Here is a 26,190-nt window from a genome sequence, read left to right as displayed (position 1 = left end):
CTCTCAGTGCAGGATCTGGCTGGCTGAGGCAACCCGGAGATGTTATTGATACACTCCAGCCATCCCAAACCCCAACCCCAGCCCTCTCCAACTGAAAAGGTCACAGGCCATTTTGAGTGTTCATTGGCTTTGGGTGCTGGTTGAAAGCGAGCGGCCCGGGCAGACTGCAGAGGCTGAATGACCACAACATCAGCTGGAGTACTACCTTTCACGGTTGGCACCGTTTAGAATGCAGCGTGGAAGGAAGGACAGCCGCTTTCCCCCGTGCTTGTGTTAGAGATGGGGAAGATGTTGACATCCTGCATCTTTAAATCCGTATGAGAGGGGCTGAAGAACCCTCTGTGCTGACCCTGTGTGTCTGTGTTTCAGAGCACACTAAGGAGGGCAACAGCCCAGGGCATCCATGGGAGGTGTTCAGGGTGGATCATTGTTCCCAGAGGCCTCACTGCTTTATGGATCACCTTTATATGAGACCTTGAATGACTGTGGAATACAGGAGCTTTTCTGACTTGGTTGGTAATGATTGTCTAGTCAGGCAGACTGTGAATGGAATTGACCTTGTGCCAGTATAGCTGAGCTGCAAGGAGTTGTTGCAGACGTCACAGTTTCTCTTGTCGTTGTGGTAGTGGAGCTGAATTAACTGGTTCAGATAGGCTTGGGAGGGATATATGTTGTCAGTGCATTGGACACTTTGATCAGTTTAAGTAAAAACATTTTACCCAAGTGCCTCTGGCAATGAGGCAGACAAAGGGACTCCAAATTCGATTTGTGGCTCAACTCAATTTTATTGATAAGATATTCCTTCTTAAAAACTTCATGTGAGCATTTCCCAGGTTCCAATATTATTTCCTCTCTGAATAGCTTGTTCCATCTGAGGATAATTATCTGCAATAATTCATCTGTTTGAGCTGGGCTGTTTAAGCCTCCTTTCTCTCCAACATGGCTCTCTTCCACGAAAGCGGGTCTTGTAAGTTAGGACAGATTTGTCTCCTGGATCGTCTTGGGTTGCCACACACTCTTTCACCAAGAGTCTTCACTGAGGGGATGGCTTCCAGGTATGTGTTTTTAACCCTCTCACGCCAGACCATTCAGAATGTTATGCAGCCTTTGGCCAATGGGGCCATGAGTAATGATTCAAAACGTCCAGTGAGGTTGTGCCAACACCCACTACTGTTGTCATGCCAGGAGGTGTATAGTGCACATTCTCAGGCAGTCAAGATGCTTAAAAAGTCCGATCAATACTTCCCCAGAATCGATGGGCTGGTTGTAACTGGTTCCCCTTGACCCTTTGTAACCTCTCTGACCTGGGTGTCCGTTGCCCTCTGTAGGTGATCACTGCTAGCTGCTGTTTAGGTTGGTTTGGTCTGATTGCTGTGGTTGTGGGTCAATTTACAATGGCCAATTTTGGACCAGTGGTCACTTGACCACAGAAAAGCATCGTGATACCGTACTGATGAAAGTAATTCAACGAGGTGAGTACTGAAAAGTGTCAGCCATCAGTACGGTCTGACTTCCTTTTGATACTAAGCCAACACAACCAAGATGAAGAAGTTAGAGTCACGTGTGAGGAGAGTTTTAGGCACTAATCCTTGGCATGATGATCGGAGACAGTGATTGGTTGTGAGGGACAGACGTGCAGTAAATTTTGGAAATCTTCTGCTACGTTTGCGAATGATTCTTATGGGGCTCAGGGTTTCTCTTCATTTTGTGATAAAATGTCCTTTCCTGAAGTAATGAGAAGCATTTGTAGATTTGAATAATGACTATCTGTGAAGAATGAGGCTTTTCATGAGCATTATAGATTCAGAAGCTGCGGAGCTTTTTTTAAAAACTAGACACTGTAGATGGTGGCTTGCTGCCGAATCTCATGTGCTGAAGGCAATCGTCTGTTAGGTTCCACCTCATCTCTTTCGCTCATCACAATCTGTAAACTAATGGTCTATGTTTCCTCCTCCTCCTCTGAATCTCTTGCCAACTGCTAATATATGTATATGCAAACCCGCCCTGAAAGTTCTTGATGCTCTGTTATACGCGACTCGTTCGCCTACAGTACCTCAGATTCCTGATGGGCACTTCAATAATGATGAATACGGTGCACAAAGCTTCATCGAGCCTGTTGTTGGTATGTGTCATAAGATGTGCAGTCGCTTATGGCTGAAGAGGGTGTCCCTTGTCTCCAAGCATCCATCCTGAAAATTTGCTTTGACACTGAAGAGTGCAGGTCTCTTTGTCTGTCAGGAAACCGCAGAATCCTATCAGCTTTCAGGGCAGCATGTATTCACAAGAAGAATGACTTGAATGCTATCACCAGCAAGTTTTTTTCTCAGAGTGAAAATCTTTCGTTTTGGTGACATTTCGGGTATTTTAATGCCCAGTGACACCATGAAGGTGGAATTATGGCATAGAACAGTTCCAGCACTTGCATTTTCTGCATTAGTGAGTCAATGGGGAGGAATTGAATGCTCAGATCCCACCTGAACATAGCATCCATCATGTGCATCAAACAGCAATGCATTCTTGATTGACTTATTCGTCTTAAAGCAGCCGAGGTTGCTAGGAACCTGATCTTTGCTAGGAAAGATCGGGTAACATGAAACTCAAATGCTATTGTTCCGTTTGCAAGGGTGAGACTGACCCTGTTTGATCTTGTCCCGAAAACTAGTGTTATGCCCTGCTTCTAGAAGAATCTGCAGCCTTTGTACACGTGATGAAATCCTCGGTATGTAGATCCAGTTGTATTTCTTTCTATAGGTCGTCTGGTGCTGAGTGGATTATGCTGCTGTCTTCCATACTTGCACTGATGGCTAAGTCTGAGATGTGTTAAGTCTTTTGGATCCCCAGTGAGTTCTGTTTCTGTATCCTGTCAAGCTCAACTCATTAATTAGCCTCCATGCTGTCTCTGGCATCTGATTTTCCTCCCCATCATACTATAACCAACTAACACTCGGTGGATAACTGCCCTTGTGCCTGTAACAACTTAAATCTGTGATGCACCAAGGCAGGCACTGTCAGTGCAGGGCTGCCCTGCAAAATTGCTGACATTTATCACACACATAGCTGGCAGCAGGAAATCAGTCACTCACAACACAGTGCATGGAATCCTGGTAGATGTGGTGGTGCTAATGCAGGTCTCTGTCTCTCTTTCCCCCACCCCCCACCCCCAACCCCCAGGACCAACAGTGGGGGCCGTGGTCCCTGGTCTGAAGTTGTTACTTGGGATAAGCCCATCTCAACTCAGTCTGGGGGAATGCCCAGTACTGAAGGGAGTGGGCCAATAACCTTCTCTGCCCTGCCAGGTTAAGTGCCACCCTCTTCTTTCTGGCACTTCTCACTCACTTGGTTACTGCCACTGTTTCCACCAGCGCCAAAGCTCACGCTGTACCACTCTCGTCCTGTTGGCTGCAGCAGGTACCCATGTTGTTCTCACCCACAGTCAACCATGGCACCCCTGACCCTACAGGCCCTCTACGCTACTTGGTTGGGACACTTCCCCATCTGCAACACCATTAATAGCTGTGCCACTCTCACTTTCACTTTCCTCTCCCGTATTACCTGCCTCTCATGCCAGGCGGAGAGTGGAATACCATAGGGCAGAGAGAATCAGACAGGTGATGTGCTGCCCATCATTTGGCTTCTTGCCTCTTATGAGGAGAAAAATCTGACTGACTGGCCTGAGCAGACCCTGGACTGAAACTGCCCTGGGCTGATACTGGAGGCTGCCCATGCTTGTACCATCTGAGCAATTGTGCTCCCCCCGCCACATGGGTGCGGGGTGTGGCCACTGCCCGAGTGCCCGTAGAGCCTGCCCTGAGATGCTCATGCCCAGAGTCCAACACAGAAGCCATTCAAGTGACAAGCTGAATTAACCAGGAGCCCGCTCTGGTATCCTTCTCAAGTTTTCATCGATGCCCAGCTGGTTTGGTGAGTTTGGTAGGATGGGAATCTGAATGTTAATGAGGTGAGTTGGGCTGCTGTGATTGCAGATTGGCTACCAGGCTTTCCATGTTCGAACAGTGATTTAACTTTCGGAGTACTTCATTGGCTGTCAACTGCTTTAGGATGGTCTGATGTTGTGAATGGCTCTATATGAATGCACACTTTGTGTTTAATTTTTAATTTACATACGGTTGCAGCTCAAAGCAACAAGAAGAAAATTTAGGTAACCAATGTTTGGAGAGGGTTTTCAGAAAGGTACCCAGCTCCTCATCTCCATTTATATATTGCATCTCTGTGTTAGATTAATATATGCTGCTGAGGCTTTGTTGTAAATTGGACCATGATCAGTGGAGCTGAGGGACATCAAACAGTGGTCACTGGTATAGGCCAGGTGATCTCAACCCTAGCTTAAAGACTCTGGCACTGTGGGCAATTGAAGACAGTTCTCGAAATAACTTCACAGAGGCTGGAATCCCATAACCCTTTATGTACTTGTGCTTGGTACTTGACACTGATCCAGCTCCCTCAGAGCCAGCTCTTAGAATGAACAGAACCTCTGACACTCCTGTTTATTTCTGTCAGCCAGGCCTCTCTGATTGGAGCAAGTTAACAGCCCCATTCTGGGAACTCTTATTCTGTGAGATCCATCTGGCTGAACTTGTTACAATCAGTACAGTTCCTTTCAGCAAGTACCTACCTCTTACAAGAAATTCACTAGAGGATAAGACAGAGGATATTTTTTAAACGTTAAATTTGTTAATAAATATTCTTTTGGTTTCCTTTCTCTCAGAAGCAATCTCCTATATTGCAGCTGAGACAGTGAGATGATGGGAGTGGATAGATTTCAACTTCTCCAAAAATATTATTCACATAAAAGCAGTAACCTTTTGACTAAGAATGTAGTCCTGAGAAACTCGACTTATATGTGAGTGTTTCATCTTAAGATTTACTTTGCTGTGGTTCACCTGCAGAACTCTGTCAAATTCGGCCTTATGTCCCTGGGACTGATTGAGCTGCTGACTATGTAATGTTTGTAACTCTGAGTTAATTCCATTTTGTCCCTTATGAAGTGTGGTATTGGTCAATTTGCTTATCCAGTCATCCCTTGCGATTTTTGGACTATTTGTGATACTTGCTCACATGGAGAATAATGTGGCTCAGCAAGCCTGGACATTGCAGATAGACACAAAGCAGGGTGTAACAATGTGAGTTCATCACTTTCAACCTGAAATTTGCAGCCTTCCACCATAGTGGACAGAGAGCTAGACTGTAGAAAATGCACATCAGTGCCTACAGCCCAAATATTATACCGACCTTTCTCTGCTTCATCAGCATCACAAGCTCAAAGATTATCATGAGTATGACCAAATTACCATTCTGTGGATAGTCCTTCCCTTCAACTTTGAGAAGAAAACAGTTTTTTTTTATATATCAGGTAAGTACAGCCTCCTTCTCAAAATGCCTGAAGTGATTAAGATGAGAAAGATCTCACTGTTAGCACTGGCTTTGCAAAGTTGTAAAGTGCTATTTAATTAGCAAGCTTCAGAGATGTGCCCTGGGGCAATATGAGAGATATGTGGGCAAGTCTACCATGAAAAATACCAGCAAAGACTGACCAATGTAATATTATGTTTGATGAAAAATTGGCTGTATAGTTGTAACTGATGGAAAAGCACTAAGCGTAATTGGTTCAATGTCGAAGTAATGAGATGGTTCATGATATAAAGTGAAAATGCTGTTCTCTGATGTTAAAGCAAATGTTTCTGGTTCAGTTCCATCTGTAAAAATATCGAGTGGGCTAATTTTTCATTTTCTCCTCAAAAATCCTATTTCAAATGTAGAATGACTGACAGACAATTTAGCACAGGAGTAGAGCGACATGTGTGAATTGTTTTTAATTTCAGAGCTTACCATTCGGACACTACAAGTGGTTGAACTTGCTTGAATGAAAAGACCATTATTAGGGAACATTGCGGTGCTGGAATTTAATCTCCAATTACTATAGGGTGGATGAATTTGTTTAGATTGTATGTACAAAGGATATTCTAGGAAGTGGCGAATTATCTGATGGGACTATATACTAGTTGTATGCAGAATATTCTGCGCTGGCTTTGTGGAATCGGTTCAATTTTAAATAGACAATTGAGTGCTTTAGTCAACAAGTTGTCATTAAGGATTTGGTAAAGAAATCCTGTGCAGGTAAAATTACCTGAGGAGGCAGTGAATGATTGTTAGGGAAGAAAATGAGACAATTTATCAGCCGTGTCGCTTAATGTGAAGCAGGGGAAATGGACAAGAACACGTCACCCAAATTGCAGTTTGTGCGGATTCAGTCCTTTCAACAGTTTCAAAATATGTGCAGCGTTGCGAAGAACTAATCACTTAGGGCTGAAATTTTTTCTTACCTGTGTCAACTTTGTCAGGTTTCATGGAGGGTTTCTCTTGGTGAGCTCTAGTGCTTTTCTTGCTGCATCTTATCATACTTGTCTCATTAGCTACCTATCCTACCCCCTCCATATCCCTCTTGTACAATTACAGCCCCATTCTACTACTCACCCTAGCCGTACCAATTTGTCACTGCCAGGATGTACCAGAATGGACTGTCATCACTGGGACTGGTGTGAATTGCCGCCTTTATATGGAGTAATGATTCCTGAACAAACTTCTTCTCTTTCAATAACTATAGTTTATTTTTTATTCATTTCTTGACCTCCAGCAGTTGTTTTGAATGTTTGATTCAATTCTCTTGCTTTCTTGTCTCATTGTGCCAATTCGTGACTTGCCCATTTTATTGGATAAGGATCAAATGCTGAGGCTGCAGGGAATCTGAAACAAACACAGAATGCTGGACAAACCCAGCAGGTCTGGCAGCATCTGTGGAGGGAGAAAGAGTTATCATTTCAAGTCTGGTACAACTCTTCTTCAGAACATCTCCTTCTAAAGACTTCATTGCCAACTTGAAACATTAACTCCCCTTGCAAATGCTCCGGACCTGATGAGCTTGTTGAGCATTCTGTGTTTGTTGGAAAAATAGTCGGTGCTACAGTTTCACAAAGCCACATCTGCCTCCTACCGTCCTGTTACTCATTTGATAGGATATTATAACAGACGCATTGGTGTAACTACGGTATGAGGCCTGTACTAGAATCTACTGATGATTTTAGAAGAATTTTCCATTATAATTAATTCAGTGAGCAATTGGTACTTTTCAACATAAATGATTGCCTGAAATTTCTGTTGATTTCTTCTAATACAGTGCAATGATTTTGTCTGAAGCTGGGCAAAAATGCCTGGTTTTGCCATTTTATTAGAGTTTCAGCCAATCATGCATGGAAATGTTGTTGGGAGCTCAGACAGTGGCTGGGGAAATTCTCCTCCATTGGAAATCCAACTGAACTTTCTTTTTCTTTCACGTGGCTCTTGAAATCTTAGCAACTTGGTGAATTATTCAGTCACGCATCATCATGTTAAAATTTGCTTGCACCATAATACCTTGCAGAGGTAATGACAGAAATGTTGAAATGTTTTGCCATGCAACACTTGGAGAGTGTTTATTCCAGTTTCCTTGTTTGGTCTTCCCACACCAAGTACATTTAGCAGAATAACACTGTCTAAACTCGAACTCTCTTTGACCTACCCTGGAAGCCAGCATTTTGATCCTAGCTATCAAACCAACCTTATGACTTTTCTGTTGTGTTCCACTTGACTGCACCTGAAGAGCAAGCATCCAAGTTTATTTAATGTAAAGTGTTTCTGCACTGAATCATTCATTGGAAGCATTGGCTGCAGTTCAGATGTTGCAACATTGGTATTCGATCTGGCCTTCCAGGAAATGATATGGTTCTGCCTTTTGACTCACTAAGTCCAGTTCCCCACTCAGGACTACTCTCCTGAAGCTTATGCAATGGCAGTGCCTGGGTTGGTGGCTGCAAATGTCTGAGTTACAGTGTGTGTTCCTTGTGTTGGCTGCAGGGTGCTGAGCTGCGGAAAGTTCTTATTTTCTGCAAGCCCAAAGCCATAGGGAATGAGAAAAGACATTGGTGGTGCTGGTTGGGGGTTAATTTGTGTTGTTGAGACAGTTTCTATATGGCAACTTTCAGGATGAGGGCAAGGAGTTAATGGGGAGAACTCAAGACAGAAGCCAGTCACGGCCAGCAGGAAATTGAAGTGGATAGATACATTTTCTGTTGTCTTCAACTCATTTCCAATGGACGCAGATATGCCATGAATCACAATGTCCATCCACAAATTTAAGGTTGAATTAACTTTGTACCCAATGAATTCATGTTTATGGCCAACGATTGAGTTCAAGTGAACAGTTCCAAGTGATTTAACAGGCACAACAGGTACATCTCGAGGACTGGAGTACACGGATGCAGAAGTTATGCTGCAGTTATACAAAACCCTGGTTAGAGCCATTTTGGAGTACTATGAGCAGATCTGGGCACCACACGTTTGGAAGGATAGATTGGCCTTAGGGAATACAGTATAGGTTTACAAAAATGATACCTGGACATCAGAGGTTATGAGGAGAGATTAAATAAATTAGGCCTGCTTTCTCTAGAATTTAGAAGGTTAAGTAGCAGTCTAATCAAATTCTTCAAGATATTAACAGGAAAGGACAGAGTAGATAAAAGATATGCTATTTCCACAGGTTGGAGATTCTGGAACTAGTGAGCATAGCCTAAAAATTTAGGCCAAACTATTCTGGAGCAATAACGGTGTGGAGCTGGAGCAGCACAGCAAGCCAGGCAATGTCAGAGGAGCAGGAAAATTGACAATCTTCAGGAGAAGGGTCCCGACCCGAAACATCAACTTTTCTACTCCTCTCATGCTGCCTGGCCTGCTGTGTTCCTCCAGCTCCACCCTGTGTTATCTTTGACTCTAGCATTTGCAGTTCTTGCTGTCTCATTCGGGAGAGATGTTTGGAAGCCTTTGGAACTCCCTTCCATAATTGGCAATTGATGCTGGAATAGTTGTTGATTTCCAATCTGAAATAGATAAATATTTGTCTTGCAAAGTATTAAGAGATATATGGGTCAAAAGCAGGTATAAGCAGTCAGGCCACAAATCAGCCAGTATCTCATTGTATAGCAGAACGGCCTTCAGGGGTTGAATGGCCTACTCCTGTTCCTATGTCCTATTTCCTGTGTTCAAAATTCACTCTCTTTCTCTCTCTCTCTGTTTCTGATGCACAGGTCCTATAGTGTACACCGTATTCAAGATACACTGCAGCAACCCACAAATGCTCCTATGATAAGAGTTTCTGACCTAGTGACCTCCATATGTAGAAGGTCAAAAACAGCAGATGAAGGGAGCAAGATCACTTGCGGATTGCCTGCCAAGCCCCACACACCAACGGGACTTGGAAATATATTGAGATAACAAGGTGTAGAGCTGGATGAACACAGCAAGCCAAGAGACATCAGAGGAGCAGGAAGGCTGACGTTTCGGGACTAGACCCTTCACCTACTATCTTGGAAATATATTGCATTCCTTTCACTGCCACTGGGCCATTATGCTGTAAGTTCCCCTCTAATAGCACTGTGGGTGTACCTGCACAAGCTGAACTGCAGTGGTCTTAGAAGGCAGCTTACCACCACGACCACCGAGTCAAGAGCAATTATTGGCCTTTAATAGTATTCACATCTAAAGAAAGCAGTAAAAAAAGCCCCAAAACCTTGAAGGCTGTATATGGAAGAACATTAAAGGCCGTATACAGAAAAGAAGATTCATTAAAATCCATCTCCCAGCTAGCAATAAGCCAATTAGAAGAATCACTGAAAGACAAGGCTGCTGATAGATTTGATAAGTGATAGTGAATGCAGGTTTGAGTTAGAAAGCCCAACATTAATGTATTTTGCTGAATGAAAATGTTTCCTGCCTGTAGCGTATTCTGCTTCAGAGATCACGTAACAAGTGAGTTTAGCGACTGTGATTATGGCAACATCATTTAATCAGTATATGTGTTCTCTCTTTGTCCTGTTGCTGTACAAACTCCGTTTATACCAGATTGTAATTTGCTACTGCAAAGCATCTAAAAGTAACTGTGTGTTGAAACTTTCACGTGTCATGCTGATGAAGGCTTGAGCTGACAAACAGCATCATCTGGTGAGACCTGATTTTTATTTCTCAGCATATTTTCACACAATTATCCCGCAGCCCTCTGATGGATGATGGTAGAAGGATCCCTGAGCTGATCAACTTTTGAGCTACATCATGAGAATAGAATCCCCACAGTGTGGAAACAGGCCATTCAGCCCAACAACGCCACACCACCCTTCAGAAGAGCATCCCACCCAGACCCATTTCCTGACCCTGTCCCTGTTACCCTGCACTTCTCATGGCTAATGCTCTTAACCTACACGTCCCTGAACACTGTGGGTAATTTAGTAAGGCCATTCCACCTAAATTGCACACCTTCGGATAGTGGGAGGAAACTGGAGCACCTGGCAGAAACCACGCAGCCACGGGGAGAACATGCAAACTCCGCACAGACAGTCGTTCGAGGCTGGAATCAAACCCTGGTCCCTAGCACTGTGAGGCAGTGGTGCTCACCATGGAGCCACCATGTTGCTTACAATTGTTGCCAGTGTACAGGGAACGACACCAACACTGTGCCACAAGACCGCTACAGGGATCTGTGTGAAAAGGACAAATAATACTCCATCCCCTCAACCAATTAGTTTGAACGACTATGAAATTACAGGCACGAGAAGCTAGAGCACTGTGTAAATCACTGTGGGTGAATTCAATGTCTAAACAGGGACCGAAAGAAAAATAAAGGAGGATTGGATGAAGAGAGAGAGTGGGAAAAACAAAGGAAATCATAATAATTACACAGCTTAAACCTTACATTTTTAAATCTTCCAACAATTAAAGTTTGAAGGAATAAGACACTACACTTTTAATAATTAATTCTCAGTACTAGTGTGATGAACACTTTTTAAAATAGTACAGAGACTGAATGACAATGTTCAACAGAATAATGAATTTAATTTTTATCTCTTGCACAAATAAAGTGACTTCATGCTATTCAATGCATAACAACAGCAAGTCAGGTAGTAGAAATTTTCACCAAGCCAACAGTGGAGTGATGGCGATGGAATAGAAACTTCCAGATTTCTAAACTTAACTTCTCATCTACCGTTCCCTGCAGATGCTGCAGCCCAACTGCGCTTGCATAACGGAGCGCCTTTAACCCCTGATCATATTGATGACAAATTAAGGACTGTTGTAAAGCAGTCTCTCAAAGGGACAGAGAAGGGAATATGGCATTAAGTTACACCAGCCTGCTATTGCTTTAGTATCAGCTGCGTTTTATGTAGTTATAACCTGAATCTACATTCCTTAGTTCTTAGCATGCTTTTAAACAGTGTGAACTGGAAGTTAACTGGAGGAAAACTGCATATGACAAATTATTGAGGCTTGGTAAGTATAGATTTTTTCCCAAACATTTTAGAATCATTTTGTTTCATGAGTAGTCTATCTGGAGGAGGAGAAATGAGAGACTGGAGTTGGGGGCAAGTCTTGAGGCAAGGACCAGGAGCTTTAAGGGAGAGTTTGAAGAAAGTTCTGTCACCTAGAGGATGGTGGTTGTCAGGAACTCAGTGCCTATAAAGGGTAGTTGAGGCAGGAACCCTCAAGACATTTTAACAAGTATTTAGATGAGCACTTGATATGCCATAGCATTCAAGTCCACGTGATGGTTGATGAGATTAGAAGAGATAGATGTTGAATGCTCATTCAGGAGATGATGGGCCAAAGAGCCTTTTTGCATTCTATAAAATCTCTATGACTTGGTGACACTTGGTTCTTCTTCTTCAAATATGCAAGTCCAGAGTCCAACAATATTGACCGGCAAAAGCCCAACTTTTAGAAGCTTTTATTCATTATGGTTGTAGTGTACATACCACGAAATAAGAGCTGGATTTTTAATATTGTTAACATTGATGTGGTGATTTGTTTGGCAAACAGTTTTTCAAAAGTCACACTTCCGTGCACACTCACTTTTTTTTTCTTTTTTGGGGGCAGTGTGGAAGTGATGGCTTGCACTGACCATCAGCCCATTTAATGCTACAAATGATTCTTCCGTGGCCAAGTAGTCCTGACTTGGGGTGTGAAGCTGAAGCATCTTGGTCAGAGCTGAAGACACTATCTCTGCAGGACAAGACTCTTTCATTGCAGAATAAGACATTATGACCTTAGAACATTAGAATCCGTACAGTGTGGAAACAGGCCCCTTGGCCCAACAAATCCACACCGACCCTCAGAGCATTCCACCCAGAACCGTTACCCAACAACCCACTAATCTACACTGAAAACGAATTCACTTCACTCAGACTCCAAGGCCAACCAGTATTGGGAACTTAAGGAGTTAAAGCCAAAATGAATTTAAATGCATAAATTCCAAGAACGCTTAAAGGAAAACAGTGGAGATAGAGGTGCTGGTAGCAGACAAGTTATACAGGCAACTTCATCATAATTAAAGCTTTGTGAATGTACTTTGCAAGATCTATGCAGGTACTGTGATCTTTTACATTCTTATTTGCATTTCCTTATACACAACAACTATTTTTCAGAATGACAACATGCCAAAGATTTTTGACACTGTCGATTTTCATTTTTGTCAAGATATTCCTTGGAGTTTCTCTCTCGCTCTCTTTCTCTCTTTCTTTCTCTCTATTTTTTTCTCTCTGTCTCTGCTAGACTAACTTAAAACACAGCAGAACTTTATTTGCACATAAATGGTACTTTCACCACATTCCCCATAAAGCAAGTGATGCAGAATGGAATCAATTTGCTGGAAATTCCAGGCCAATGTACACACTATTTATTTCGTTTAGACCACTGCAGCTGAAGCCAAGGTGACCCTATGGAACTTTCCATAAAGCAATGACCTCAAATATGCACCTGCGTGCGAGAGAGTGTAGGCTAACGCTCTCAAGGGTTTTGAGTGAAATAAATATATTTCTGTGGTACGCTGTGCTCTGAGCCACTCAGTTGCAAAGTTTGCACTGAAAGTCAGCCACCAGGAGCCATTGGATGAGGATTGCTAAAGATCAAAGTTCTGCCAGTCTATCAGCAGAGAGGTCAGAGTTGAGAGGCAGCTTTCAGACTTCAGCATGCTGAAGCCACAGCACAGACAAAAACAGTAAAAGGAGATTTTATTCCAGTTTTACGACAGGAAATGTTGGGCCAGATGTTTGCTGAAAGGTGTACACTTGGGAACTTTTCAAAATGGCGACGAGGGCCCCCACATTTGTGAATCTCGACCCCCCCCCCCCCGCCCCCAAACCCTTTGCCATCCTGGGCTTTGTAATTTTCGAGAGTGTCTTTTAAAGTTACAGGCTAGCTTGGGTCATGAGACTGCACCGTTTGCTCATGACCCGGGCCGTTGTGGAGATTGTCCTGGCTTCTTTCTCTGTAATTTTCACGGGGTTAGGCCAGATTTTCAAAGAGCTGCGTTTCAGGGCACATCAGAGTTGGACAAAACTCATGTCTCCATGGGGGAATCCTACTGAAAAGTAAATGCAAAGGATTTGCCCTGTAACCCCCAGGTAAAAGGTATTCCCAATGTCTCACCTCGCACCATGTTCCATCATGCTTCCCAATCCAACATATGCCCCCAAACATCCCCACCTCCAGAAGGTTAGAAAAAATCAATAAATTCTGTGAATGACACGTAGACTGGTCCAACTCACCTTGCATACTTTAAAATAGAGTTCCAGCATGCCATTTATGTTACATTGCAAATATTACTGGTTACTTTAGGATTTCTTCCTTCTGGCTGTCATGCCAACATGGCCCCAAACAACCACCATGGCCCTTATGCTAATGTATGGCACTTCAATACCCATGAGCTCATTATATACTGATAAGAAGCAATGTGCCAATTCAATGTATGAAATAAATGTATCACTTCTTGAAAAGAAAACCATTTTAAGTTTTCATGATGTAAACAAATACTCCTTTTCATCACAAGGTAACGAAAGTGTCAGTCATCCAGACATATTAAAACTTGAATAGCTGAAACAGTACTTGAAACCACTTGATCCTCTGCAAACAGACTATGAAATCAAGAGCAATTAGGTAGTCAGATCTGACTGTCAAGCTGAGCTGCAATTTTTCCAATAATCCAATGATTGTAATGACTAATATGGTTTGGCTGACAGCTAATAGCACTGAAACATCTGAGCCTCTGCTTAGCTGACAGCTTAGCTACCTGATTTCTGTTAATTTACACTGTTTTGCATAGTGCCTTAGAGTTTCCAGTGTTGAAACTTTAAAGGGTCTAGTTAACGTTTATAATATTATGTAGTAGAACAGACTTTTTTTAACATAGTGAGAAGTTATGACTGTGTAATTTTTTTAAGTTTTCTTTATGCAACTTCCACTATAGGGCTTCTTTTGTCCATATATTGTGTTGTGGGTAAATGGCCTTGGAAATGCTGTAGTATGGCATGGGGACATGTGGGTGGGACGAGGGGTATTTTTTGTCAACTGGACATGGGGTGTTTAGTACAGACAATTACAACTGTGTATTGGCAATGAAGAGAGTGAATGTTAAAGGTGATGGATTGGTGCCAGTCAAATGGGCAGTTTTGGATCCCTGTCAAGCTTTTTCACTATTGTTGGAGCTGGACCCACTCAAGCAAATTGAGGCTATTCTACCGCACTCCTGATTTGTGCCATTGTAGATGGTGGTCAAGCAGTGGGGGGTCAAGAGGTGAGTTTCTTACCATGGCATTCCTGCTCTGACCTGCTCTTGCAGCCATATTTTTATGACTGGCCTACTTCAATTTCTGGTCAATGGTAATAACCAGGATCTTGAGAGTGGGGAATTCAGTGATAGTGATGCCATAGAACAGCTCTGGGAGATAGTTAAACCTATCTTTTTGAAGATGGTCATTGCCTGGCAGTGGATGTGAACATTAGTTGCTGCTTAACAGCCCTATACACAGTGCTGAACATGGTGCGATCATTAACAAACATCTGGACTTCTGATCTTATGATAGATGGAAGTTCATTGATGAAACAGCTGAAGATGATTGAGCCTTGGACATGACCTTGACGAATTCCTGCAGAGATGTCCTGAGCTAAGATAACAGACCTCCAACAACCTAAACCATCCAGTTTTGAAATGCATTAAACCTTGGAAAACATTGTGAAGTATGATCAAATAGCAGTCTTAGTTAATAAATTCCAAAATAAAACAGTTTGATTTATTACAGAGATAGTAGGGCCTGCCAATGCTGGAGAGTCTACGATAACACGGCGTGAAGCTGGATGAACACAGCAGGCCAAGCAGCATCAGAGGAGCAGGAAAGCTTGATATTCCAGGTCAGGACCCTTCTTCAGAAATGGGGGGAGGGGAAGGGGATTCTGAAATAAATAGGGAGGTGGGTGAGGGGGATAGAAGATGGATAAAGGAGAAAATAGGGTGAGATTAGACTGACAGACCAAAGAAATGGGGTTCAAGCCACTGAATGTGAATGTAGGTAGGGAGTTAGGGAGGGGATAGGTCAGTTCAGGGAGGACGGACAGGTTGCGGGGAGCGCAGGATGAGTTTAGTGGGTAGGAGATGGGGGTGGGGCTTGAGGTGTGAGGAATGGTTAGGGAGGCGGGGAGTAGCTGGGCTGGTTTTTGGCATGTGATCGGGGGAGGGGAGATTTTGAAGCTTGTGAAGTCCACATTGATACCCTTGGGCTGCAGGGTTCCTGAACATCTGTTAATGTGGTATACTGTATCCCGTGTTCCTGTTGTGGCCTCCTCTACATTGGGGAAACCAAATGGAGGCTTGGGGACCGCTTTGTGCAACACCTACACTCAGTTCGCAACAAACAACTGCACCTCCCAGTTGTGAACCACTTCAACTCCACCTCCCCCCACCCAACTCCTCGGGTGAGATGTAGGCACAGTGTCTCTTATTTTGCTTGGGAACCGTGTAGCCCAAGGGTATCAATGTGGACTTTACAAGCTTCAAAATCTCCCTGACTTACATGCCTAAACCAGCCCAGCTAGTCCCTGCCTCCCTAACCGTTCCTCCCACCTCAAGCCCCACCCCCATCTCCTGCCCACTAACCTCATCCCACCCCCCTGACCTGCCCATCCTCTCTGGACTGACCTATCCCCTCCCAAACTCCCCACCTACATTCATCTTCACTGGCTCTAACCCTGCCTCTTTGACCTGTCAGTCTCCTCTCACCCTATCTTCTCCTTTATCCATCTTCTATTCCCTCACCCACCTCCCTATTTATTTCGGAATCCCCTTCCCCTCTCCCATTTCTGAAGAGGGGTCCCGACCTGAAATGTCAAGCTTTCCTGCTCCTCTGATGCTGCTTGGCCTGCTGTGTTCGTCTTGCTTCACGCTGTGTTATTTTAATTTATTAACTGATTTGTAACTCCCCTCACGTTATCAATCTCAAAAATGGTTCATATATTCCATTAAGAAACAATTACGCCTTTGAAAAAAAGAAACCCACTTAGGGATGCATTTTGATATGAGGGAATGTTTGACATTTACTCGGACACTTTCAAATTTCAGTGTAAAGCATGGTCTGGTGAGAAACAAAAATGTTGGTTATCCCACTTTCCAGCAACCTCTATAATGGAAACTCTTGGTTTTTTTTTAAATCAACCTGGTCAGCAATACTAGAACATTCCTCTGCAGCATGTGGGACTTGAACCTGGGTCTCCTGACTTAGAGGTAAGGACACCATCACTGCACCTTTAGAACCCTTCATTATGAAATGTATTGTTCTCTCATTGATGAGCAACCCATGATTTACTGATTGAGGACATAGGTGTATCATCCAAAAGAAATAAGGTTCGGTGTGATTTCAGCCTCTGCTAATTCTGTTCAGCAGATGTGTGGAATTCTCAACCCCAGAGTCTGGTGGATGCCGAACATTTTAAGGAGGAGACAGACAGATCTCGAAGTAGTAAAAGGTTACGGAGAGTGGGCAGGAAAGTGGAGCTGGGCCTGAGATGAAATCAGCCATGGCCATGTCAAATGGCAGAGCAGGCTTGAGGTGCTGAATTGCTTACTTCTGCTCCTAGTGCATTCATTCTTATGTTTAACATTAATGCCATACCTGTGACTGTGCACACAAAGCTTTAACATTGAGCCACCTGTATGGCTGGTCACACATCCTGATGAAAGTCTATCCTGGGAATTTATTTTCATTGGAAAGATTGTTTGGGTTACTGGATTAATTTCTCTTACGTGTGCTGTTTTAATAAAATACAGATTTATTACTGAAAGAAAATTATTTAAATTTCCTTGCCCTTCATGTCAACACTATGTATTCAACATTAATTAATTAATGGATTACTTCTTTCTTAAGCACTCTCAGGAGTTACTTCGAAACCATTGTCAGTTCATAAATTGTTAAACTCACATCCAGTTAATAATAGTTAATGGGACTAGTCCTTGATGATGGGTGCTTTTCTGAGGTATTAATTGATTCCCAATGCATGTAAAGAGCACTAATGAGATTTATTTAATGGGAAGAGAGCAGATAAATGGGATAGCTTCACTTCTGTGTGGATGCCCCTTTAACATACTTCAAAATGATTATTGTACAATATTATAAATAATTTGTCTCTGTTACATGCCACCACCAATTGATTGTAGTTAAATAAATGTTGCGGCATTCCACACCGATTAGCATCCTGGAGCTGCCCTTCACAAACAGTTGCACTAGTATTTTGTGGATATTTTTAATCAGTCTATTCAGACACAACATGAGACATGTTTGGTGCATGTGGAACTTTGATCCAAATATTTTAGCCCAGAGTCAGGGACACTACCGCTGCGTCACAAGACCACCCCCAACCCCAAAGACAGCATTGTGCATGTTTGGCCATGTTTACAACCAGTTAGGTTAGACCAGTTTCTTTCTTAGGATCTTTATTATAGCACAGCTAAATAGCTTCTAGATATTGTACTTCATGCAACGCTCTCTGCTTAGTTATCTGTCACTCAATGTGTTAGGCATGAATCCCTCTTAGAAAATGCTCTCATTATAGGCAATTTCATCGTGTAAACCTTCCCGGATGTCCTAATTTAATGTCCCCTTGTCTCTGCTTTTACAGGGATGGAAACTACAGCGAAACATACATTTTACGTTTTCTTTTAGTATGGAGCAGAATTATACAGTCATCGGGTGTTTTTTCTCCCTCCATTCCCTGGTTTAAGAAAACAGCCCGCAGCGAGCCCCACACTTCTCGGGTTGCCAGGCAGCTATGTGACACTCAAAGAGCAGTCACGGTGAGACACCTATCCAATCTGCAGAGAAAGCCGATTGTCGAGAGGTGCCCAATGATCTGATCACTGGATCTCTCTGGTCCTAGGATTCAGATGGAGAAGTTACTGGGTGGCACGGTGGGTCAGCTCCAGGGACCTGGGTTTGATTCCAGCCTCTCTGGAGTTTGCACATTCCCCTGTGTCTGTGTGGGTTTCCTCTGGGGTGCTCCGGTTTCCTCCCACAGTCCAAAGATGTGCAGGCTAGGTGGATTGGCCATGCTAAATTGCCCGTAGTGTTCAGGGGTGTGTCGATTGTAGGTGAATGGGTCTGGGTGGGATGCTTCAAGGGGCGGTGTAGACTTGTTGGGCCAAAGGGCCTGTTTCCACACTGCAGGGAATCTAATCTAATCTAAGTTATTTCTTGGGGAGATGTTTGATGGGATCAGGATAAGGAATCCCAGTGTGGTGCCTGGGGAGGGTTGAGTTGGTCAGGGACCATGGTACACATGCTTCGTGGCACAGCCTTAAAATTAGAGGGGGTAAATTTAAAACTGAAATGAGACAACATTTCTTCAGCCAGAGAGTGGCGGGCTTGTGGAATTCATTGCCACGGAGTGCAGTGGAGGCCAGGACGTTGGATGCCTTTGAGGCAGAGATCGACAAATTCTTGATCTCAGAAGGAATCAAGGGCTACGGGGAGAGTGCAGGGAAGTGGAGTTGAAATGCCCATCAGCCATGATTTAAATGGTGGAGTGGACTTGATGGGCCAAATGGCCTTACTTCCACTCCTATGTTTTACGGTCTTACGGAAGTGGGAGATATTAAGACCTTGTGATGGATTCAGGACCATATCAGGATGTACTAACAACCCCTTCACCCCAGCCTTTCCATCCATAATCCCAGGAGCCAGATCTGGCACGATTCAAACCTGTCTCCCTCCTGCAATGTTGTGTGAAAAATCAAGGGGCAGGAGATGCACCAACCCACTTCACTTTGGGTTATCTCCCAAGGATGGGTCCCTGAAGATTATTCACTGCACCATGGTAAATTGCCGTGAGTTTTAAACAAAACCCATGGAGGCTGGGCCTGAACCTACTTCAGCCAAAATGGGAATCGTTTCCTGTGCTGTTGATGTTGGTTCAATCTACTCACTAGTCAAACTAGTGAGTTAAATGGCCAAATGAGGGCCGACTGGGGATGGCCATCCCCAGTCGGCCCTCATTTGGCCATACATCCCTGTCAAACTGCAGGGTGAATTATACCATATGATGGTCACTGGTCCCGAGGACCCCTTAAACTTAAGCTCTTCTGAGCCAGGAGCTTCTCCACTCTACCCGCTTTTTGATTCTATTTTTACCTCTTCGCTTGGTTTTTATTTTTTGAAATTTTATTTTTCCTACCTCTTTTTGAAGCATCAGCATTAGCAGCCGCGAGTGGGCCCAGCGAGGATTCATGGCGGTCAGTGAGTAGGCCCAGGGCAGGCTTTTGGTGGGGAGTTTGGGTTCCCGGCGGCTTCTGCATAGACGAGACAGCCATAGTGCTGACCAGTGGGCTGCTGAGGTGGGGGTGGGGGTGGGTTTGGGATCCCAGCAGCATCTGCATCCCGCCCAGATTTCGAGGAGGCATTTGCAGAAGCAGGTTTGGGCCCAGTATAGACCCGGCTGCATCGGCGAGTGGGGCCGAAGTGGACTCATGGTGGTGGCGGAGTTGAATTTGGGCTGGTGTGGTTCCCAGCGGCAGCAGTGGCATCGGCGTTGGCGATGTCCAGCGAGGGCATCAGTGGAAGCAAGATGACACCGAGTTTCGTTCCAGTGGCAGCAATGCGGCAAAGGGGGCTTCATGCCTGGCCACCAGCCCCATGGCCCATGGCAGAGCTCTTATCAAGAAGGACTGTAAATTTGAACACTTTTTTAAAATTTCTTTATTTTTCTGCCTTTTTATAGTCTGGGTTTGGGTTTATTTTTCTGTGTTTTAAGATGGTTCCAGAGACTGGCAACACTATACAACTATTTTGTAACAAAATACATGTGACAACAAATAAATAAATCAAATCAAATCCTATCTGCCTCATTACACATTGCTAAATCGAGAATTGCCTGCGCAGTTGTGGGCTCTACCACTTCTGCACCAAAAAAATCTCTCAAAGTCTCCACAAATTACTTTTCTTGGGACCCACTAACAACCTGATTTTCCCAGTCCGACTTCATATTGAAGTTCCCATTATTATTCGGATACAGCAAACATTTTATTAACCAGCGCCTATGGGAGCAGAAGTCTGCTAGTTGATCAAATATTCCAGATAGTCAAGAGGTCCACATTTTGCAGTAAACCCCAACCAAGCAAAGCTTTCAGATATCAACATTTCTTAAAAAAATCCATGTGAAAGTATCAACGCACCTTCCAAAATCAATATAAAAACACACAGTAAGTAGGAGAAATGGAATGCAGGTGGTGTGCACATCACTGTTATACCCTGTTTACAGCATCAAAACTTGGACACCGTGGTAGGTCATTTTTACCAGTTTATCAAGAGTGCCGGTTGATGAGGTATCAGTTAAAACAAAGTTTGCAGTTGTGCATTTCTTTATATGCCTTTTCTATTTCTATTTTCTATTTCTTCCCACATCATGACACTGCCAGGAGGTCTGTACACACCTGCCATCAGGGTCTTTTTCCTTTGTGGTTCCTCAACTCTACCAACAGAGATTCTGTTTTCTGACTCTACATCACTACTTGCTATTGATTTTAATTGCATTTCTTACTAACAAGGCAACCCCACCTCCTCTCCCCATCGGTCTGTCCTTTTGATAGGATGTGTATCCTTGGATATTTGGTTCCCAGCTCTGATCCCGTTGCAGCCACATCTCCGTGATACCCACAACATGTACCCGTCAATTTCAACCTGAGCTACCAGCTACAATAACCTGCCCACTGCCATCCACTACAAAGCTACTGACTTCCATAGCTCCCTTCACTGCCTCTGTTCACACCCATGTCCTGTAAGGACACGATCCCATTCTCCCAGTTCCTTCACCTATATTGTATCTGTTTAGATGGTGCTACATTTTGCAGGGACTGTTCCCTTTGAGACACGCTTGTCTGTTGCTCAATCACCAACACCATCCTCCCTTCCCACGGCACCTTTCCATGTGACCACAAGATGCAATACCTGCCCCGTCACCCTTCTCCCTGTTCACCATCCAAGGGCCTAAGCTGTCTTTCCAGGTGAAGCAGTGTTTCACCTGTACTTCCTCCAGCCTGATCTGTTGCATTCAATGCATCCGATTGTGGTCTGCTGTACAGTGGAGAAGCCAGACGCAGGCTGGGCGAACACTTTATGGAATGCCTCCACTCCATGCACAAGCATGACCCCGAGATCCCCGTAACCAGTCATTTTAACACAGCATCCTGCTCGCGTGCTCATTGTCTCTCCTTGGTATGTTGCCATGCTCCAGTGAATCACTGTGAAAACTTCTGTCTAGGTACTTTACAACCTTAAGGGATTGAAGGTTTACCTGTTGGGTGGAGTGAGAGGGGGGCACGAGCCCATTTGGTTTCTTTTGATGTCTCAGTTCTGCCAGAATAATGTGTTCTTCAGTCACACAAAAGGCTGATCAGGTTTTCTCTCTCTCCAACTGCCAATAAATAAAGCGTAAGAAAAGAGAAATTATCTGCAGCATCCTGATGGATATTTATGTCTCAATCACCATTACTAAAAACAGATGATTTGCTCATTATAATATTAATGTTTGTGTGAGCTTGCCACACACAAACTGGATACTTAAAAAAACATCTGTTTTACAATGTGGGGTTTCATAGGATTTATATGTTTTAAACCATCTCTTTAATTTGAAGAGAGCTCTGTGATCTGCTCATATTTCTGACTGATGAAGAGCCTTGTCACTTGGTTGAACAGAGGTTCGGGTTGAGGGTTGAATGCGAGGTGCAAAATATTCACACCTGAGAACAAATGCTGGAGCAGCTGTGGACAGACTTTCTGTCCCAGAGATTTTGGACAGAGAAGGAGAGAGAAATCTCACTGAGACGCAAGGTGGTGGCTGGCGTGGTCAGCAGAGAGGAGAAGTTTGTATATTTTTTGTGAGCTACCAACAGAATACCAGAAATAATATTACCTCTGGTCAACAACCATATTCCATAGCACTGTACCAACGCTAGAAGATGGTTCTGGTGAGGCCAGGAGACAAAATTGCTGGAATGGATCTCACTGGGTGGTTTGCGTATTCTCTAAAAATGAATAAATATGTCTTTCAATTGTCACTGATATTACAACTTGGCAAAACAAGACAACATGAACCAGGTGGAAGATGACAGTGACTGCAGGCTGTTGGTAATCCTTGGAGAGGTATGTCAAAATATAGGGGGCTTTCTGGGGTTAACTCTTCTATAGTTTGGAGTATGATTGCCTTTGAAGTGATGTTTTGACAATATTGCTGTTAATTTCTTTTTGTTTCAGTAATGGCCTTCAAGCATTAAATTTTACCATGTAGTTTTTTTAAATTTGGCCTTTGAGATTTCAAATCTCAGTTAAATATTATGGTTATCTATGCATATGATACAGTAGGCATCAGGAAGACTCAGTTGATTGTCAAGTGCTTTGGCCATGAAAGATGCTACATAAGTTCAAGTATTTATTTAATTTTAGCATTGGACACCAAATGGCCCCACCCAGGGCCACACCATGCAGCTCTGAGTCATTTTGGGTAGGAATATACTAATTAGAAGCTGCAATATTCTGTCAGTAATGAGAGTATCTCATTAAAAAAAGCATTTTGGGTAAAAATAATAAATATTTATTTGATTCCCACCAGAATGAAATATTTTAGTTTACTTAATAATTAGCACTGCTTTTCAAAAATACTTGTAAATATTCTAAAGGCATTAAAAGCCTTATATTTATATAACATTTTTTCTTTCACTTCTTCATGAGAAAGAAGACCTAAAACAATTTTAAAAAAGACCTTTCTCAGAGACTTGGTTTGTTTTAATGATTGTAGGAAGATGTTGGTTGGGTTTTGTAGAAGGGCAATTTATACCTTGGCGAAATTCTGGACAACAGACTGAACTGTTATAACAATCTCACAAGTCATTCCAAAAACATGCTGTGAGCCATTTGCTTGCCTGACTTAGCTGCTGCGCCCCTACTACAACCTTCTCCCTTCTCAAAAATAGGATTTGGTGTGAACATTACTACTGGCCTGGCGGGTAACAGCCTCCTGAAAATAGTTACTGCTCAGTGAGTGGACAGTGAACATCTGTGAGAAACGCAGGGCCAACTACAGCAACAGATTGTGGTTGTAGTACAAAATGATCAGGCAATAGACAGTTGTTTTCACAAAGATTACAGTATCGACCTATCGTCAAGCTCAAAGCGAAAGAAAAATGTGTAACCTCATAATGTGTGGCGAACTGATAAGCCTCACATGTTATACGTTATGCAGGAATACACTTCCTTCTCAAGAATGTTTTGTTGTAAACAGCAAAGTGACAAATGCTCGTATGTCATCATGTACAGTGTTTTAAATAAGTTAAATATCTTGTTAGGATATGACCAGTGTTGCTATTGAATTGTTGAAAGATTAACCCTTCTTATTTTTTGTTTCTATTGTTATGATATTTGCTTTGACTTGGTTGGGAAAGGCATCATCTAATAATTAGCGAGCGTTTATTGCATGTACCAGTGAAATGTTTAGGGGAAGCTCAGGCTTTTTTGGTCAAAGAAAATTGTTTTTTTTTCTCAAAGTTACTGTTGATGTTATTTATAGTGAAACTAATTTTATTTTGTTGCGTTACGTGAGCAAGATTCTCTCCTGAACATCAGTAAGGAAAAAAGCCAATGTTGAATTAATAGTTTTTCTCTGAATTTGGTGTCAGTTGTGAGAGTATAATGAATTGGACAAGAGGTGGAATGTGAATGATAATGCACAGTGCTCCTTTACTTGAATGTTAATAAAGGTAAAAGTTGGCTTGTTGGCAGTAAGTAATTGGAAGTATGAAATGGATGAATCGTTGGTGTGAAGTTTGCCAATGAGAATTTCCAGCTGAAGTACACAGGACCTGGTGCCTTGTCTCTGGCCAATACCGAGCCATTTACAAATATACTATTAAAACTGAATGGTTGGATGGAAAGCATGTTGTATTTGGTTACAAGATAAAGGGCTATGACATAGTGGAGAGGGTGGAGGGATTTAGCAGTGAAAGTGGCAAAACTATCAATGCTGTCAGCATTAATCGTGGACAGTGTGAATAGAATTGGACAATTTGAATAAAACTTGGTTTCTTGCAATTCCAAGAATAATAAAATGGATTGACCAGATTCAATTGGCCAGAGTTAAGTGTTCAGGCAGTATGAGAACTGCTGACTCATGTTTTAAGTTACATTTCTGAGGATAGACTGGAGAAGCTGGGATTGTTTTCCACATGTAGGAAGGCGAAGGAAGGATTTGATAAAGGTTTTGCAATTATGACAGAACAGATAAAGGAAAATTGTTTCCAGTGGTTGAAGTGTGAATACCAGGCAGCACATAATTGGCATGATTGGTGAAAGAACCAGAGGTGGAGTTGAGATAAAAAATTTTTATGCAATGAGTAGTTAGGACCTAGAATATATTAGCCTTATAAGATGGTGTATATGGTGGCTCAGCGGTTACTACAGTTGCCTCACAGCACCTGCGACCCAGGTTCACTTCCAGCCTTGGGCAACTGTCTGTGTGGAGTTTGGACATTGTCCTTGTGTCTGTGTGGGTTTCCTCCCACAGTCCAAACATGTGCAGATTAAGTGGATTGACCATGTTAAATAGGCCATAGTATCCAGGGATGTGTACGTTAGGTGGATTAGACACGGGGAATGCCAGACTCTCTAGGGCAGGGGGTGTGAGTCCGGGTGGGATGCTGTTTGGAGAGTTTGTGTGGACTTGTTAGGCCTAGTGGCCTGTTTCCACACTGTAGGAGTTCTATGATTTAATTGTAAGCTTTAACACACAGTTAGATTAATACTGGAATGTTTGAAAGAACAGTTGTGTGTGATTAACTGGCTTTGTCTTTGAAAGAGCTAGAACAGACTGAAAGGCCCAAATGACCTTAATATATGCTCTACTGTTTCATCATATGTGTGTTTCATTTGCATGTGATCAGTGAGATGTAGCAGATGGGCAGTTCAGCTCCTTACCGTTGGCACAATATTGGGCAAGTCCTGCATGGTAGGTAAAAATTGAGGGCAGCTGAGGCCAGATTATATTTGTCAGGTGTGAGGGACCAAAAATATTTGAGATTTTTGTAAGCTCTTTATCTGGGTTGCCCTTTAAACAATGCATATCTTGCACCCTCAGATCCAGAATGGCAGTTGGCATGCACTATACATTGCTATTTACTCACATCACTGACAGTGCAATGTAAGTGCAGTGCGACTGCTTGCATGTAGCTATCATCCAATGCAGTCTGAAGTTTAAAAGTGCTCAAGAACTGTGGAGTAGCTTTCAGTTTACTTTATCATTAGTGAAGGAAGTCTGTGCTATACTTTCTATTTGGATAGGTGGAAAAAATTCTTCATTGGTTGGGTAACAGTTAAATAAGACTGGTTTGCTGCGGGTGAAAAGCTGGCAGTAGCAGATTGGCTGCCCGTTATACAACCTAGTGCTTTCTTTTGGATGACATTGTGAGTGTAAAATGAATGAGCGATTGAATAGTACAACTTTTCCATTATTAAGAATGACCTGTCTTCACAGCATGTGAATTGGTAACTGTGTAGATGGTCGAGCACACGCCCACTGACCACAAATTCATTATTTTATCGGTCCCACAAAAGTATTAGATTCCTTACGGTGTGGAAACAGGCCCTTCGGCCCAACAAGTCCACACCACCCCTTGGACCATCCCACCCAGACCCATCCCCCTATAACACGCACACCCCTGAACACTATGGGCAATTTAGCATGGCCGATCCACCTAGCCTGCACATCTTTGGACCGTGGTAGGAAACCGGAGCA

At 43.1% G+C, this 26,190-nt stretch overlaps 1 protein-coding gene across 4 annotated transcripts in view; it reads left to right on the top strand.

Annotated features, from left to right (window-relative positions):
* Positions 1-26,190, top strand: part of LOC125462192 (janus kinase and microtubule-interacting protein 1-like) — a 334,030-nt gene that overhangs the window by 91,414 nt on the left and 216,426 nt on the right. The window lies entirely within an intron of this gene.

The sequence above is a fragment of the Stegostoma tigrinum genome, chromosome 1 (assembly GCF_030684315.1).
Source record: "Stegostoma tigrinum isolate sSteTig4 chromosome 1, sSteTig4.hap1, whole genome shotgun sequence".
In the NCBI taxonomy this organism is placed as follows: Eukaryota; Metazoa; Chordata; class Chondrichthyes; order Orectolobiformes; family Stegostomatidae; genus Stegostoma; species Stegostoma tigrinum.
This window is presented reverse-complemented; position numbering and strand designations above follow the sequence as displayed.